This window comes from Jaculus jaculus, chromosome 2 (genome assembly GCF_020740685.1).
Source record: "Jaculus jaculus isolate mJacJac1 chromosome 2, mJacJac1.mat.Y.cur, whole genome shotgun sequence".
NCBI classification, from domain to species: Eukaryota; Metazoa; Chordata; class Mammalia; order Rodentia; family Dipodidae; genus Jaculus; species Jaculus jaculus.
In genome coordinates, this window is record NC_059103.1 from 205,057,416 (window position 1) to 205,073,952 (window position 16,537).

A 16,537-nucleotide genomic window follows, 5' to 3' on the forward strand; every position below is an offset into this window, starting at 1 on the left:
GCCCTGCCTGCAGGCCTGGCTGGACTAAATTTGAGCCTCTGTTCCTCCCTTCTTTCCTTTTGAGAGAGAGAGAGAGAGAGAGGGAGGGAGGGGGAGAGAGATTGGGCACACCAGGGCTTTCAGCTGATACAAACAAACTCCAGATGCATGTGGCTTACGTGGGTCCTGAGGAATTGAACCTGGGTCCTTTGGCTTTGCAGGCAAGTGCCTTAACTGCTAAGCCATCTCTCCAGCCTTCTTCCTTAAAGAAGAGTGGGGCAGGTTAGGTATTCCTGCTCTCTAGAAGATACTCCTGGAGTCACTAGCACATCTGCCCGCAGAGGTCAGCAAGATGAGGAAGGGAGGCAGAACGAGCTAGAAAACCTGCAAGCCTGAGTAGCAGCTGGACTTCTACTGGATGGGGAAGCCCGCCCGCCCAGAGCCCTGACTGGTCAGTCAGCGTGAATGAAGAAGGAGCCGGTTGCTCCATGACGTAGCTAGTATTGCACAGGTCCCAGAAAGCCGCCAAGTCAGCCTGCTGGTGGGAAAATTCACCCCGGCCAGAAAGAAGGAGGAAGTGAGGTCGCCGTCTTTGCCATCTTGGTTTAAAATATACCTCCTATGAGGAGCTCTTTTCCCCCAGCCCTGGAAACTGGCTATTTCCTATAGTGTTTCAAAATGAAGGCAGACATGTCAAGCTTTATCCCATGGTGAGCTACTCCGTGAGGGCCTGTGCTGTCTAGCAAGACAGTGTCTCAGTGCTCCTTCCGAGAGGAAGCTGGTGAGACCGTCCAAGGGCCCAGCAAGTGCACAGAAGGCCCTCACTGCCAGAGCTATGAGCCACTTCACACAGTCACCTCATGCCCCCGGCCTCTGGGTCCTGCGAGTGTACCTCATCTGAGGTGACTACTTCTTGCTGACCTCAGATGACTGAAAAGCTGATGGCATGGTGCCTCCTGGCCTCTGATCCTGGAGGCATCCTCCCCTGGGGCCCAGAGAAGGGGCTGGAGCTGGCCTCCTCCGAGAGGCCACTCAGTGATGGTTTCTTCCTAAGACCTCCTGCCCCATGACACAGAAACATCCAGGCTGGGGCTGGAGCGATGGTTTAGCAGTTCAGGTGCTGGACTGCAAAGCCTGGTGACCGAGTTTAATTCCCTAGTACCCACGTAAGCCTGATGCACAAGGTGTCACAGGTGTCTGGAATTTGTTTGCAGTGGCTGGAGGCTCTGGAGTGCCTATTCTCTCTATCTGCCTCTTTCTCTCTCTAACAAGTAAATAAATATTTTTTGTTTTGTTTTGTTTTACGAGGTAGGATCTCACTCTAGCTCAGGATGACCTGGTACTCACTATGTAGTCTCAAGGTGGCCTTAAACTTATGGCGGTCCTCCTACCTCTGCCTCCTGAGTGCTGGGATTAAAGGTGTGCGCCACTACACCCAGCTAATAATTTTTTTTTTTAAAGAAACATCCTTGGTGGAAGATGGAGGTCTGGGAGTCCAGGGTGGACAAGTATGTCACAAGGACAGAGGGACATCAGGGAAGGGGTGTGAAAGGGGACTGGAAGAGGACTTTGTCCTTCCTTCAGCAATCTTACAGGCAAGCACCTGGACCTGTGAGGCATCTCTTCCTCTGCTGACCTGGAGGGCAATCTTTTCTGCTCCTCCTCCCTGCAGCTCTCTCTGACCTCCCACTGGGCTTGGCTTCCAGGCCGCTGGGGGCCTCACTTAGCAGCTCAGAGGGGTCTCCTGGGATCAGGGGCCTTCCCAGCTCTCCACTGCACTGCCTGCAAGGGTCCTCACCTGAACCCAAGGGGTGTTCCTCCCATTGCTCTCCTAAGGGAGGGTAAGTCATCTACTTAAAGCCACAAGCCTCTGCTGCCCGCAGCTGCAAATTCTCCCTGTTCCCCTCTGACTTGTATCTCATGAACCTACAGCTGTCAGCCCCCTGACCCTTAGTTGGGGCTTCTAGGGAGACAGGCATCAGGGAAAGAGGAAGACATGGCTGGCTGAAGCAAGCTGTGTATCAGAAAAGCCATGTGAGGGGCCCTGGTGTGTGTATGTATGTGTGGGGGGGTGGGGCTCTGGATGGCTGGGGAGCCTCAGGAGTCCTCATGGGCTCTGTCCACCTTCTCAGCTCTTGCTCTAAAACAATCTGTGGGCCTGGCTTAGAATGAGTAGTGAGAATTGGTGAGACTCTCACGTGTCCTGAGAAGGGGCTGGATCTGTCTGTCTTGTTTGCAGAGGGGCCTCCTCAATTAAGAGCTTCTCCAAGTACAGACTTTCCCTGGGGTCCTAGGCCAACCTTCCAATTCAAGGCTACCTTTGTGAGAGCTGAGGAAGCAGGGTGTCCACTTACCTGCCAAATGCTAATGCCACCTGTGGGCAGAAGTGTTCTCTGGTGGTCCTAAGTCTGTGTCCAGGCTCTGTATGGTTGAAGCTGCCAGAGGCGAGCATGAGCTGAAGAATAGATGACTTCTTGTCATGGTCTCTTCACCCCATGTGACCAGGACCACTCCCTGTGACAGACATACCCTGGGATGCTACAGGTGTCAAGAGTGCCATCCTAAGTCTGTGTCCAGGCTCCACGTGCACGAAGCTGCCATCATGAGCCACTGTCCTCCCGCCCCAGGGACGAGCATGAGCCAGAGAACAGATGGCTTCTTGTCATAGCCTCTTCACCCCACGTGACCAGGACCACTCCTTGTGACAGACACATCCTGGGATTTCTAGAGTGCCATCGTTCTTTAATTTATGATAAATTTGTTGGTCATGTTTTTCAATCAGAAATGTACTCTAGGATTGCAGAAGGAGATTCAGAAAGGCGCAGAAAACAGAAAAGTCCATGAAAAATAGGCACCCTAATTCCCACAGAGCCACCCTTTTGGAAACTGCCTGTCTGTCTTAATGTGTCAGGTCATTTTGTTTCTCTGGAATTGTGATTCAGCAATGTTATCTTCTTTCCTCCCCAATAAAACTGGAGCCGATATTTCTCAGTGCTGTTGTCCAGCTGATAACAGATTGCCAGACCTTCCGTAGGATGACTTACCTATTGCACCCTAACCGCTAAGCCATCTCTCCAGTCCCCATGACTTACCGGTTGTATCTGGTACTTTCTTGTTGCTGGGACAAACCCCTCAGCTAAAAGCATCTTCGGGGAGGGAAGTTTCTTTCAGTTTACAGTTGGAAGGAGAAGGTCATTGTGGTGGGGAAGTACGGCGGCAGGAGGAAGCTAGTGTAATCCAGAAAATCCCTCACAGTCATGACCAGCTTTCAAGAGCTGGGAAGGCCTGTGATGTCAGCCTACTTGCAAAGCTAGCCGCTGCTCCTGCTGGCATAGATGCTCGCGTCCCAGAGCAGGGACGAAGCCTTCACTCCGCCTGTCACACCAGGCAGCTTCTTATCCTTCCTGCTTGCTCCCGAAATCATGGAATTTTCTGCGGAACTATCCACGATTTGCTGCCCTATGTGACTTGATTCTAAGGGACTCCATCACATTTATGGTGGCGCTGCTGGCATTGGGAAGGGGGCCCCGCCCATCCTGGGAACCCGGTGATTCTTGGCCGAATGACCTGAGGGGCTTACAGTGCTTCCTGAAGGCACGGGCCCAGACCAGGCTTGTTCTGAGGGTCTTGTTCCCAAAGAAACCATCTGGAAGAGCACCCCGTTTCTGAGGTCACTGCTCAGCGCCGACTCACAGAGTGTCCAGCTCTTGTAAGCAGAGTCTGAGGCAGGGGTTCAGCGAGCACAGGTTGCCAGGAGAGATTCCAGGAGGGGGTGGGAGAGCAGGACCCAGAAGAAGGAGGTGCTGGCTTTCATTCTGGTGCTGCCCAGGACCCTGGGGTGCGGCCTTTTGTGGCCCGCATCAGCCACTGTCTGCAGGCTGTCCAGGGTAGAGGGGTGGAAAGGACATGTCCCAGGGGAAGCCTTGGTAAGAAACCTGAGTGCCATGGAGGGACCTGGCTTAGTGTCAAGAGCCAGAGCTGGGCTTTCCTTAGGTTGTGGATTTCTTTAATGACACTTGGGGTGACTTTACTAGAAAAGGTGGGTGTTAGGTGTCTAATTCTTTGTCTGGGGCCTAGCTATCCAATAGCCCTAGGGTCAAGTGGATTGCTTTAGAGACATCACATGTTACTAGTCTTTCCAAGAAAGGGGAGGTGTTAGGAGTGACTCCAGAAGCTTGTGTACTGTGACGCTCTGGCAAGCTCACCCATGAGGGGGGACGTTGCCCCCCTCCCCAGGCTGTGTGAGGGACAATTTTAGTTTCTGCTCTACACAAGCAGGCTGCAGGATAATGCTTGACCGGTGGCCAGAGTCCCAGTCCAAGTTCTGAGGCTGGCCTGCTGCATGACCCCGAGAAAGTCATGCCCCTCCATTGCTTCAGTTTCTCCTCTGAGAAGCAGGACCGAAGGCTGTGTGCCCTCTGTCACTGTCCTGTCCATTCTGGCTCTGGGCTAGGGATACCAGTCTTTCCTTCCCGAGGAACTGAAGCCTCTCCTTGCCGGTCCCCTGCAGTGATCACCCCACCGCCAGTGCAACGTGGGCCCCCCCCCGCCATCTGCCTGGGAGGGGTTGCGGTGAGCATACTGTTTGCATCCTGTCCTGTCTGTCCTCAGCCCCTGACACCCACACTGAGCTCTTCATGGGTGCACGGTGCTGTGCTAGGAACTTCATGCCTCTCCTCCTGACTCCTTGCTGCAGACATGGGACATGGGTGCACTGCCCACCCCCTTTTTGCAGATGAGGACAGAGGGTCAGAGAGTGGCAGTGGCTGATCCACGCCGCGGCCGGAGCAGGAGTAGACGGGTAGTTCCTCCCTCCTCCGTTCTCCCAAATCAGATGCTTGCTGGTAGGAAGGGGAACCGCTGCAAGTCGAACTCCCAGTTGTCTGCTGGGCTGCATAACAAATGATGCCCAGACTGGTAACAAGTCATGCTTAGATGACACACAGATGATCTGCCAGTCACTACAGCTGTGAGGTTTGGTGCCACTCCAGTCTGAAGCCAGTCAGGAAATAGGACATGACATACGTGTGACGCGTGAAAGGATTTTCACACTCACGGAGCAGGCACGCATCCTAACAGCTCATGCTCCAGTGCCCGGTGCAAGTGACCTGGCACAGTCTGGCATCGGTAGAGTAGGGGCGATGTCCTCTCTCACGAGTTGAGGTAGGGCCCGATGAGAGAAGGATAAACATTTGCATAGTGCGGTTGACCACCAGCCCCGAGGCTCCGCAGCCAGAGGTCCGACTGCGCCTCCCTCGGCTGGCCATCGCGCGGCCATCAGAGTGCAGTCCGCAGCCCTGCGCCTCAGCTCCCAGCTCTTAAGATGGCCTGGTAATTCGGACCCCATGTTCCTCTCTGATGTGGCCATAGCAATAGCAAAATAACCTCTGGAGGCCAGAAGCATATTGCCTTTTAGCTCTGGAGGCTGGGAGGACGAGATCAGATGTTGGGGTTGGTTCCTGGCTTACAGGTGGCCGCTTCTCACTCTTCCTCACAGTCCATTTCTCCTTGGCAGTTTGATGCTTAGCTGGAGTTCTGATTTGATTCCCATGGTTTATTTATGACAGCCTTCCAGGGAATGATCAGTCAAAGATACGAGCTGTTGCTATCGTCGTCCTGGTGTGATAACGACTCTTTTATCTGAGGCCTCTTTCCTAATTCAGGGGCACATGAGGTGTTCAGAAAAATAATGCTTTGGACTCTGTTCAGGGTAAGGTTACCTAAGGAACTCTGGGCCGCCGCAGCACAGTCTCATGCCTGACACGAGACATGCCTCAAGAACAGCTGTCCTAGCAGCAAAACCTCAGCAGATGTCATGTGCTGGTGGCCTTTTGTCTAGGGTAGTTGGGCAGCACTCAGAGCCAATAGTCGAATTGCATCTTTCCCAGATAAGGATGCTAAGGACCTCAGATGATTAAGAGATGAAAGGCAAAGTAGCCTTATTTTAAACATAGCTATATCTTTTTCTCTTACCTTTTTTTCAAAATTAATTTTTGTTTTGTTTTTGTTTTTATTTTTTGAGGTAGGGTTTTGCTCTAGCCCAGACTGACCTGGATTCAGTATGTAGTCTCAGGGTGGCCTTGAACTCATGGCAATCGTCCTACCTCTGCCTTTCGAGTGCTGGAATTAAAGGCATGAGCCACCACACCTGGCTTTTTCAAAATTAATTTTTATTTTCTTATTGTGTGTATGTCTACAGGTGCCAGGGTCTCTTGCTACTGCACATGAATGCCCAACTGGCATTACATTAATGGCTGAAGAATTGAAGTTCAGGACACCACTATTTGCAAGCAAGTACCTTTAACTGCTGGACCATCTTCCCCAGCCCCTTCCTTATGACTTTTAGTGACTTGTAAGACATTTAACTTTTCAGTGTCACTACAACTTGGTTGTCTTTTGCTAAAATACTGTCTTCTGATACTTATGAGGCAGAAAAATGAGTAAAAGGGGCCTTTTAAACTCCAGGAGTCAATGAGATATACCTAAGACTTAGAGAGGCTGGGACCTTACAGTTTTCATGCATAGAGAGATAATCATTATTTGTTATATAACATCATGGATGTAACCCCAGTTCAACTCCTTCTAATGACTTGGTAAATTTTATTATGTCATCATGCCTTACGATTTCAAGGTTAAAATTCAGTTCACTGAGTATTGGTGCACATCTTTAGTCCCAGCACTCTGAAGGCAATGAGTTGAAAACAAACCTGGATCTATAGAGTGAACTCCAGGCCAGCCTGGGCTAGAGTGTGAGCCGTTACCTTGAAAATAAACATGACAAAATAACATGGATAATGATTAACTTCACTTATACTGATCTGCTCACAATAATATTTATACAAATTGGCATGAAAGTGTTCTATCAAGGTAGCTACATATCAGGGGTGGAGAGATGGCTTAGTGGTTAAGACACTTGTCTGAAAAGCCAAAGGACCTGGGTTAGATTCCCCAGAACCCACATAAAACAGATGCACAAGGTGGTGCATGTATCTGGAGTTCATTTACAGCTGCTGGAGACTCTGTCATGCCCATTTTCTCCCTCTCTCTCTCTCTCTCTCTCTCTCAAATAAATAAATAAAAATAAAAAGATAGCTATATATTGGGCTGGAGAGGTGGCTTAGTGGTTTTGATGCCTTAGCACCCAAGTTTGATTCTCCAGTACTTGCATAAGCCAGATGCACAAGGTAGCACATGCGTCTGGAATTTGTTTGCACTGGCTTGAGGACCTGGTGCACCCACTCACTCTCTCTCTCCTCTCTCTCTTAATCAAATAAAATATTTTTAAAAATCTTTTTAAAAGATAGCTATATATCAACTGAGCTTTTAACAATTGGGAAAGTCATCTTGGCAAAATCAAGTTTTATTTAACTTGTTGATTTTCTCGTGTCAGCTTTATCTGAATGATGTATTTTTCTTTCGGGATTAGTTAAAAAAAAATACATTTGAGCTGGAGGGATGGCTTAGTGGTTAAGGCATTTGTCTATCAAACCAAAGGACCCAGGTGTCAGGAGCCATACAGCAAAAGCCTTTTTTTTTTTTTGCCTGGGCCTGCTCATAAACTGACTCATTATTCAGAAAGCTGGTCCATCCAGCTTTCTGTTAGGTACTTCTGGCACCAGTCAGCAGTCTGCTTCCAGAATCTTATCTTTAGCAAAAGGCCATTTTATGGTCAGGATGTGAAGCCAGTGAGGCAAGATTAGATGAACACCTAATTACATCCCCTCTAGGTTTCCTGACAATGCCTTGCCCTGGCCACGTCCCCTTCCCTCTACAACTCCTTGCCCTGGCCACGTCCCCTTCCCTCTACAACTCCTTGCCCTGACCACGTCCCCTTCCCTCTACAACTCCTTGCCCTGACCACGTCCCCTTCCCCCTACAACCCTATATAAACCTACATGTAAGAATAAACTCTCGAGGCTGTGACAAACACCTAGCATGGTATCCTTCTTGTGTCTGTTTGTCTTTTTTCATTCAGGTTATTTTTCCCCTTGCTTCCTTGTTCGACTCCCCACTGGCCAGGGCAAGTGGTGCCCCACGCTGGGCACCAGGTGTACGATCCCATTGTTTCTGGTAGTTGAATATTAGGTGTTTGGTTCATAGCTCCCAACACCCAGGTTCAGTTTCCAGGACTCACGTAAGCCCTGGCACACCCATTCCCTTTCTCTGAAATAAATTATAAAAGAAAAGAAGAAGCCAGGCATGGTGGCACCTGCCTTTAATCCCAGCACTTGGGAGGCAGAGGAAGGGGATTGCCGTGAGTTCGAGGCCACCCTGAGAATACAGAGTGAATTCCAGGTCAGCCTGGGCTAGAGTGAGACCCTAACTCAAAAAACAATTAAAAAAAATATGGGCTGGAGGGATGGCTTAGGGGTTAAGGTGTTTGCCTACAAAACCAAAGGACCCAGGTTTGATTCCCCAGGACCCACTTCAGCCAGATGCAGAAGGGGCCGCACACATCTGGAGTTTGTTTGCAGTGGCCAGAAGCCCTGACGCGCCCTGACGCGCTTACTCTTTTAAAATCAAGCTATCAAAGTTCATGTCTTTTCCATTTTAGATGAGGGTTATTTTCAAACCAACCTGGTTTTTTTTACTCATTAACCAAGTTCTGCCTTGCTTTTCTTGAAGTATATGTAAACAAACAGTTGTAATCGAGATTTTATTCGGCAAGCTACCTCTCAATTCTGGTATCATAAGACTCCCTATTGCTTAAAGATGGATAAGAAATGGTATTTCCTGCTTCAAGGTACCTTCAAGTTGCCTAATCTGAGAACATGGTCCTGTAGACACTATTGTCTACAGTCCAAAGATTGACTTAAGCCGGGCGTGGTGGCGCATGCCTTTAATCCCAGCACTTGGGAGGCAGAGGTAGGAGGATCACCGTGAGTTTGAGGCCACCTGAGACTGCATAGTGAATTCCAGGTCAGCCTGGGCCAGAGTCAGACCCCCTCAAAAAAACAACAAAAACAATTGTTTTCAAGATTGTTAACATACATTACCTACACTTAAAACTGAGGAATATTTAAAGATCAGATGCTCATCCTTTATAGATGGTTTACAGTTGTCACCAGGCAACCTAAATTATATGCCAGCCAAAATAACTTCAAGCTTTTATACCATTCTTTAACTAGATCTGTTTTGTAAAGACAATTTTAGATGTGCTCTATATCCACATTTTTCTTCCAGAATGGTTGTAATTGTCCTGGAGTGTTGAATTACTTGCATAAAAGTCAAAAGAAGCCTGGTGTGGTGCACGCATTTAATCCCAGCACTCAGGAGGCAGAAGTAGGAGGATCACTGTGAGTTCGAGGCCAGCCTGTGACTACATAGCGAGTTCCAGGTCAGCCTGGGCTAAGAGTGAGATCCTACCTTGGGGGAAAAATAAAAAGAGGTCAAAGGAGCAACCAATATTGTGGTATCTTCCCCTAGGTGAAGCAGGCCTCAGGAAATGACAGAATGCCTCTGAAGTGTGCTATAGCTCTTTGAAGTGACCTGTCTTCTTGACTAGAGAGGACACAAAGACCCAGAGGTTGGACCACAGGCGGGGTGCAGTTGGCCTGAGGAGGGCCGAGATGGAGGAGAAAATAGTCAGTGCTTTCAGGGAAAGCTACAAGGTCAGCAAGACCCTGACTTATCCTAGAAAACAGCATGTATGCTAAAAATAAGCCACGGGCTTCTCTCAGGTACCTAAAAATCTCTCCTAAAGAACCACAATCGACCTTAAAAATACACATTTAACTAATTTTTTTTTGTTGTTGTTTTGAGGTAGGGTCTTACTCTAGCCCAGGATGACCTGGAATTCACTATGTAGTCTCAGGGTGGCCTCGAACTCCCAACCTGAGTGCTGGGATTAAAGGCTTGTGCCAACACACCCAACATGCAACTAAATTTTGCCTATCTACTTGTTCTTGAATACCAAGCAGGAGAGTACAACCAAGCAATGTAATGATATAAGCAATGATTGAGGCTTACAGTCTTTCCCATCTAACTATGACCAGAGATACCCATTTCCTTTTACTCTTGTGCTTAAGGCTAATTACGCTGTTTTTAAATGAACTTTGAATCCTTTCCTGTTGTCTTTATCAGAATATTCTTACTGTTTGTCCCTTTAATATTTATTAATTGGGCTGGAGAGATGGCTTAGTTGGTTAAGTGCTTGCCTGTGAAGCCTAGGGACCCCAGTTCAAGGCTCGATTCCCCAGGACCCATGTAGGTCAGATGTACAAGGTGGCACATGCATCTGGAGTTTGGAGGCCCTGGCGTGCCCATCCTCTGTCTCTATATCTGCCTCTTTCTCTCTCTGTTGCTGTCAAATCTCAAATAAATTAAAAAAAAAAAAAGAATTAAATACCTGGCATGGTCGTGCATGCCTTCAATCCCAGCACTCAGGAGGCAGAGGTAGGAGGATCAGCATGAGTTTGAGGCCACCTTGAGTGTATTCCAGGTCAGCCTGGCCTACAACAATACCCTATCTCGGGGGGGGGGGGAGAATTATTAATTAATTTGCAAGGAAGGAGGAAGAGAGAGAGAGAAATGGGTGCAACAGGGCCTCTAGCCACTGCAAAAAAAAAAAAAAAAACACAGGAACTCATCTGTCTTTATGTGGGTACTGGGGAATAGAACCTGGGTCACTAGGCTTTACAGGAAGGTGCCTTAACCACTGAGCCATCTCTCCATCCCTGTTTGTCTTTTTTGAAATGTTACATCAAGTTCAAAGGGAAGACAAAAAACAGGATCTACACACAAATGGTGACAAGACATGATTCTGATTTACAAGACAATTTGGAAAAGCCTTTCCATCACGTGCCTTTATTTAGACCCCATCCATGGGGTCTGTAATGGCCACACCTTGCTACGCAGGTTGAAGCAGCGAGAGTGGTCTGCACATGTCCCTAGGGACATAAGGGCACCGCTCACGTCTGGGGAGACTCGCTCTTAAAACCAGTCCCATGGAGATTTGCATGCTAGTTCAAGGATGGCTGGGCATCTTGCTGCTTCATGGGTGAAGCAGCAGCCGACTCTTGCCTGGGGGTCTCTCTGTATTCTTGAATTTGAGTGACCACCCGTGCTACGCTGGAACTCTGTGGGCAACACATACCTCGCCCATCCCACTCAGATTTCTGCCCTTGTTGGTGTCACTGCTCTCAAAGGCTGTGTCTGAGATAGTCGGTTTAGCACAGGCCCCTGTCAGCTGGCTAGGAGGGTGTGCGAAGTCATGAAGACAGTCGGCCTTGTCAAGCAATCCTCCTGGTGTGACCCAGCCCACAGTGCCAGAAAAGAGCACCATGTGAATTTTTCTTGGCCTCCACCCAGCTCATTGCTGAATTGGAATGCTCTGGCCCTCCCGACCTCAACTTCCTCATCTGGGAAATGGGTACAGGGACACTGCCTGTAAGATGTGCAGCATCTGGTCTGGAGTTGACAGTGGTGATAGTGGTGACAATGGTGGGTGTGATGGTGACTGCGGTATCACATGTCACTGCTGCTGCTGCTGGGTGGTGATGATGCTGGTGATGGTGACTGTGCGGGACCATGGTGACGTTGGTAGTGATGGCAGTGGCGATGATGAGAACGGTGGCGATGTGGTGGTGGTCATGACAACAGCAGGGACGGTGATGAAAGTGATGAAACCCTAGTCTCCAGAAAGCATTCACGGGGGCTGGAGAGATGGCTTAGTGGTTAAGCACTTGTCTGTGAAGCCTAAGGACCTTGGTTCAAGGCTGGGTTCGCCAGGACCCACGCTAGCCAGATGCACAAGGGGGCGCCCATACCTGGAGTTCGTTTGCAGTGGCTGGAGGCCCTGGTGCGCCCATTCTCTCTTTCTCTCTCTGCCTCTTTCTCTCTCTGTCACTTTCACGTAAATAAATAAAAATAAACAAAAAGAAAGCATTTATGGCGCACCCCCTACCTCAAGTGCTCTCTCTACCAACGTTACCCTCCGAGCTATCTCAGCAGCTGGCTGTTACTCTTTACAGAAGAGGAAACTGAGGCACGGTGGCAGGAAGTGGTGCTGAGGGGTGCAGCTGCTGGGTGACCAGGCCATCTAGTCACACACTCATCCTAGGCTCCGGGTTATCAGTTATTGATGGCAGCCCTTAGCAAGTTCATGTTCAGGGGAAGGAAGGGGCTGCACAGAAAGAAAGCTCACCCCCCTCCACACCACAGGCCATTTTCCTAGCCTTTCAGGAGCTAGAAGCCCTCACCTGATAGTCTCTGAGGGCTTGCTCTCAACACATAGGGCAAAAGCTCAAACAGCCACCAGGCCTCCTTAATTCTCTCTCCGCCCATTGAATCCCCAGCGGTTTGTTTTCTGCTCCACAGAAGACTGTTCCAGAGCCAGAGTCCCCTTCTGGAACCCTGCCCCGAGTGTGACCTTTGACCTGCTGCAGGCACCTGGGCTCAAGGGGGTCACAGCCTTGGATGTGGGGTCTGCGCTCCACCTCTGTGCTCACCCTCTCTGGATCCCAGTCACAGTCTTCCAGCAGGCCCCTCTTCTGGGAGGCTGCAGCCGTGGGTTCCCATGGGTTCGTGGGGTGTGATAGAAGTCAGCTGCCTGGAGCTCCCCTGGTGGCCCAAGTGGTTCAGACCCTGAAGCAGGCGCTCCATACTTGGCATTTGGGAACGGAAGTGGTCTTAGACACCCTGTTTCCGGACCTCTGCTGTTGTGGTTTGGAACAGAAAGAACGAACACAAGGCCCACGGACCCAGGCTGTCCTCCCCACGCAGGGTGGCTGAAGTGGCTGCCACTGCACAGGTCCAGGTCATGTGGGCTCTACAGCTCAGCTGGGCAGATGGCAGCAATGTTATCCTTACATCTCCCGGTCCTCTCCTGGTGGCAGGCCTGAGCATTTATTTCTGTTTTTCAGATGAATACCGTGAAACTTAGAGTGGTTAAGGGACTCCACTGAGCACGTAGCAGGTAAGCACCCCATTTTTCTCCACTCAAAACTGTTATGAATCACTTTAAACCTCTCCCAAGACTGTGCTAATGGCTGGGCTGTGACTGTTTTGTCATTTGATCGCCTTCTGTAGCTTTGATAGCAGAAGATCTCTGGGGCAGAGGACTGAGAATGGAGGTGGTAATTGGTCAGGTCACTCCAGAGACCCAGCACCCCTGGGTTGGGGAATGGATGCTCAGGGACTGATAGGGATCCTCCAAGGAAGCCTCTCTGAGAACCTGGGATCTATGGGAAGCAGGGCTCCAAGCCACAGAGGGGCCAGGTGTCTCTTGTGCCTATTCATGTCACATCCTGTCGCAGCCACAGAGGCGCCCACAGCCATGGTTTGGCCTCTCTTGACACATCTCTGGGCAGTGTTTCAGTTACTGTGCGGTTCTGGAGTATTTTGGGGCATGCTGTTTTTATAAAAGAGGAAGTCGGAGGGCTGCTAGGTCAGGGTGATTGAAGAGATGGGACCTCCCAACACAACGTCCCAAGGCCATGGGCCATTTGGGACAGAAAGTAGACACTTCCCGCTGACCAGCCTGTCTTCCCTGTGAGGACTGTGTACCTCTCCTGACACCCGGGGCAAAAAGAACCTTGGCTCCTGGGCTCTGATTGCTTTGCTGTGTCACACATCACTATGCTCAGCTTGGGAACATGGGCAAGAGAGACAGGTGAACTTCCAGGTTGATGGGGATGAGCAGAGACAGGCGAACTCTCAACTTCCAGGTGGATGGGGACGAGCAGACAAACAAGTAATTCAATACGCAGTGGAATGTCATCTCCTGGTTAAGGCTGAGAAGAGAAATGTAACCAAGCCAGGGAGAGTGTGCCGATTCCGGGCTCAGAAGGCTGCTGTGTCGAGTGGGGTGTGCGTGAAGGGCCCAAGGTTGGGAGTGCTTGGTCCACAGTTAAGTTTGATCTTGGCTCTCTGTGTTGGCCTCCCTATCCTTCTGCCACATAGTCACCATTCCTCTCTGCGTCCCTGCTTCTGTCAGCTCCAAGTGACCATAGGAGCATGGCAGAGGCTAAGGGCTTTGCAGCAAGAAAAACCAGGCAGTTGAACGGGGCAGAAGCAAAGTGTGTCTCCAACTGGAAGCTATTTGCTGCGAACTGTCCTCTGCCGATTGCACGCTCTATTGAAATTTGAAATCACCTCACATTGTCACTCTGCATTTATTTTCCGAACCCTTTTCAGAGCTAGGGATGTGGGCCCTCAGCACACTGCCGTCGCTGTTCAGGCCCATTGTTCCAATGGGCAGAGCTGGCAGTGCCATTCGGAAACCAAGGCTGTTTAGCTCTGATTTGAGGGAAGGGGCCTGAGGGGAGGCCGAGGCCGGCGACCTGTGTCCTGGTGTGTGGTTCCTGTCAACTTTCACTTCTCCATTACATGGTGGCTTTGGGCACCTGCCAGGAAGCTTCTGGGTTATGTAGGAAGGGGCACACACTGAGAGGTGGTAACCCCTGTTCTAATCTCCATGCCATCCCTAGTGTACAAATTTAGGCTAGCCCTGTCCCCTCTGTGAGCCTTAGATGCTGAGGCAGAAAGGTGGCATCTGTCCCCATGCTCCTCTGTGATCCTGAAGAGCGACAAGGCTTGCCTTCAAGGCAGTCAGCAGGGACACTGGGACCCCGCCTCTCGTCAGCACCTGTTTCATTCCCGGGCCTCTGGCTCATTAGCAGAGAGATGTTCTGGAAGCCAGAACAGCCTGGCGCTCCGGCCTCAGGCGTCCAGGCGCAGCTCCTGCCACTCTCGACTCCGCTGACCCACCCGGGGCGGCAGAGGCAGAAATCCAATTCCAGAAGCAGCAGAATGGCTTTTTTCCTTGGGGCCCAGAAGGACTTATTAAGTCTTCCATTAACTGAATATCATTCAGCCAGAAAAAAAAAAAAAAAAAAAGAGCCCTCCAAAAGCCATTCTGCATGGCTCTGGGCTAGGAGTGCCCATGAGTGGTTCATGAAGAATGTTCCGGCACTCTAGCCCTGTGGGGTTCTTGCTGCTTAGACCCATCCCCACCCCCGGGGACGAGCACAGCTGGACCAGCCAGACCATCTCAGAGAGCATCATCAGGCTGTCCATCTGTCTGTTGATCTGTCTATCCATCTGATATAAAACTGACTTAAACACAGAACTTTCCCACCTTGACAGTTCCAGCACAGCCTGGGCCCGGTCCCCACTGGGCAACTTTTAGAAAGTTCTTGGCTAACTCACCCTCCCAGTCCCCAGAATGTACACATTCACAGACTTTCCCTTGTCCCCCAATGTCTGGTCCAAATTCATTATCCTATGTTCCTGGACTGACGCCGCTGCCTCCTTCAGGTGAGTGGATTTTAATTGTCATAAAGACCCTGGGAGGAGGAAATGAACTGGACATGGGCACAGATTTCTGCTCCGTCACCAACGTGCCACCCAGGGTGATTTTATTGATGATAAAAATACATATGTGGGGAGAAGAGTGAGGTGCACCATCTGGGATTTTTGATTTTGTCATGTTGATGAGCAACTTTGCCAGCCTTTTCCTGTCTGCGGGGACTCCAGAGGATGTGGCACCAAGCCAAGCCTGGGGACGATCTTACCCCCTGAAGTTCTGAGGGGCCAGGAGAAGGTCTGAACTGAGCCCTGCACATGCGGGCTTTGCAGTACGGAGCAGGAGGCAGGGGTCCCACCATCTGTGGCAAACAGCCCGGTGACAGTGTCTACTGTCTTGGGACCGGCTGTGGCTGGCCTGGGTGTTCACATGACCTGTGGGAGCACGTGGGATGAGAGTCTGTGGTGCAGTCAGGTTCACGTTGCTGGTAGGAATCACCCAACTGAGAGAAGCTTGTGGGGAAGCAAAGAGGTTTATTTTGACTTACAGGCTTGAGGGGAAGCTCCATGATTGCAGGGAAAAGGATGGTATGAGCAGAGAGTGGACATCACCCCCTGGCCAACGTAAGGTGGACAATAGCAACAGGAGAGTGTGCCAAACACTGGCATGGGGAAACTGACTATAACACTCATAAGCTGGCCCCCAACAATACACTCCCTCCAGGAGGTGTTAATTCCCAAATCTCCATCAGCTGAGAACCCAGCATTCAGACACACCTAAGTTTATGGGGGACGCCTGAATCAATCCACCACAATCTCCCAACCACAGCTCCCATCAGTATGGCTTACATTTGAACCAGGATCTCTTAGTAACTAAGGTGTAGATTGGGAAAATAACATCACTGGATGTATTTTGGGCTCAGTATCCTTATCTGCAAAATGGGGGTGGTGCCTGTCATTCAGCTTATTATTAAAGGCACAAATGATCACTCTTATAGGATCTTAGTGGGTACAAAGAAATCCAGAAGGGGAGGGGAAGAGGATAGAGGGAAGCTCAACCAAAGGCCCAGCCCTCCAGCTGTATGTTTTACCGCCGTGATGTCCACTGATCCCAACGTGGTCTGGACAACAAAGGTAGGCAAAGTGGCTGTGGTGACAGGGACGGTTTCTCCAAAGAACTTGTGTTTGACCCAGCATCCTGATTTGAGCGAAGAAGGAATGGTCTCATGTGTTGGAAGAGCAGTTGGGCAGAGCAAGATAGTCTGCATGTGGTCCCTGGACCTGGAGACTTGAGTTTTGCGGCGATGACGTG

General features: G+C 50.2%; 1 protein-coding gene across 2 annotated transcripts in view; it reads left to right on the top strand.

The window, feature by feature from the left end:
* The window catches only part of St3gal1 (ST3 beta-galactoside alpha-2,3-sialyltransferase 1), a 92,618-nt gene that overhangs the window by 43,780 nt on the left and 32,301 nt on the right, over positions 1–16,537 (top strand). For both annotated transcript variants that reach the window (XM_045142957.1, XM_004656179.2), the window contains exon 3: positions 12,843–12,895. The gene's annotated coding sequence lies outside the window, so the exon portion shown is untranslated. The remainder of the gene's footprint in view (positions 1–12,842; positions 12,896–16,537) is intronic.